The sequence below is a fragment of the Orussus abietinus genome, unplaced genomic scaffold (assembly GCF_000612105.2).
Source record: "Orussus abietinus isolate OABI.00-Male unplaced genomic scaffold, Oabi_2.0 scaffold543, whole genome shotgun sequence".
In the NCBI taxonomy this organism is placed as follows: domain Eukaryota; kingdom Metazoa; phylum Arthropoda; class Insecta; order Hymenoptera; family Orussidae; genus Orussus; species Orussus abietinus.
Window position 1 is genome coordinate 7,105 of NW_019394685.1, and position 2,368 is coordinate 9,472.

Sequence of the window (2,368 nt, forward strand, 5' to 3'; positions counted from 1 at the left end):
TCTGTTAGAAAACATTAAAAACACTTCAGCTAATTGTAATCATCAAACCAAGTGAATTGCTAACCTCGTTGCATAAACCGGAATTTTTGATCTTTGTATCGGGTTATTGATGTTAATTCGTTGTTGGACATCCAGATTTGTAAATTATATGTCCACACGTGCGAAATGGACATAAATATCTTCTCTGTATATATACCAAACTTTATATTCCAGCTCGAATAAACTGTCAAAGATGATGCAACTATAACTTGCGTCACCACTGAATCAGAGAATACCAGAAAGTACACTGGCCTTCGTCGATGGCGTCCTTCTGTCCGCACTGCCCTCTCTGGCCACGTAGAGTACTAGCGACGGAAGCAGCGCGGAATTTGAATCGCTCGAGGGACAGAATGGATTTTCTAAAGAAAATAAATATTTATAAACAAAAAGAATAAATGAAAATTATTTTAGTATTATTGTAGAGTGTCTCGGACTCACCCAACGTAGTTTTTGTTAAATGATAATTTACAGAATTTTTGAAAGAATATAATAAAAAATGTTTTATTAAATGTTAACAACTTTCTTAGCGATTCAATTGTTCCATCCACGGAACCGAAGTTAGGATATTACCTTAGCTTAAAAAAAAAATAGTTTCTAAATATATATACAGTGAAATAGTGTAGGAAAATATACGATGCATCAACATTCGGACATAGAAACGAAATCGGGATTTCATGTCTCTGATATCTCTCATATATATACGTTCTATACCATTCATCGCATTCCTCGAATAAATGGACACCTGTTAATCATTAAATGACCATGTAACTGAGCACCAGTAAACATAAGAAAGACTTTTCTTATCCGAGTTTTTTATAAACGCAAATCGGAGTAACTTTTATGAACTGAATTCATTCGAAATAGGTATCCAAAACGTAAAACACCATTTCTATTTCATATTTGAAATAAGAACCATGAACTATTTTGGATTTCCAATTTTAAATAGATTTTGAATCTACATATAATCAACCGAGAACGTTTTTTCGGTGGAACGATATCGCCTTCACTTTCAGAACTTTTTTCTCTATTTAAAGTTTTTGTATGTTTTCCCCTATTAAAAAAATCTGTAATCGAACTCTGCTTGCTGGTTCTTACTAGGTCATTGTAAATTTCGCGATATGGAGATAAACAGTTTTGCAGCTCCCTTTTGAATTTTCGACTTCTTTCCGTGGAAGGGTCTGTATTCAAGAAAAATGAACGCTGTATCTTTAGGACAGCAAGCCTCGCCGCGGCTGTAGAACTACATATAGTGTTGTATGAACAAACGATTTGCAATTTTCTCATCACGTTATAGCGAAACCGTGTTATAGGATGCCGTGTTGTAGGAGGGTTCCCGCAATTTACGAATCGTGTTATAGCGAAACCGTGTTATAAGATACCGTGTTATAGGAGGGTTACCTGTATTTCCATTTCAAATTAAATACTCCCAGAGATATATATATATAAGACCCGAGACAGGAGTTTTGAGAGTGGAAGTGGAAGTCCGGGGTCTATGCGATTACTGTAAAATGTAGCCAAAACATTGAAGTACGCACAAATTGAACGAGCAACGCTGGAAAACCTTAATATAAAAAATAAGTTTATGAAGCAATGAGAAAACCACAGGATTTCTTGTTAATTTCCAAATTCGATTACATGAACACATTAAACTTACGACAGTAAAAGATTGAACCATAATTGAAGAAAATTTTATATTGCAGAAAGAATTAACATTTTTGCAACATGATATTATATGCAAACAGGTTGTAGCATATTTCGCGACGGTCGAATAGCCCCGTTACAGCCCAAAGTAAATTTAAATGGTCAATATTTCGTTACATGAATTTTCTGACAAACATGACACAGGGTGGGAAAAGGGGAGGAGGGGGTGAGTCATTCGAGAAGCGTTCGAGTCCGTCGACACTCAACCTCGGCGGTAGCACGAGGACGATGGGTCGGTGTGGTAAGGGGACTGCAAACTTGTGTCTCTGCATATCCGCCCTGGAGGCCGGGTGTCCGAGTGAGATAGCCTACTTGATGCGCTATCCATCGAATAACACGGGACAATGAAAGGGAGAGAGGGGTAGAGAGAGGGGGGAAGAGGGAGGGAGAGAGGCTTCGATGCATTTAAGGGGTATGGCCACGGTAGCGGGTATAAAATCATGTGCATATCCAACAACTTTTTTTTGTATAAAGAAGTAATTTATTTGCAAAACTAATTGCAGGTATGTTTAGTATACGTATCAAAGTAACAAAAATAATTTTCTTTATTCATTTTCTTATGCAAAATGGCCGACAACTCCTATTTGCTTTTTTCATTTTTTTTCTGCGGCGTTCCACGGCGTGATAT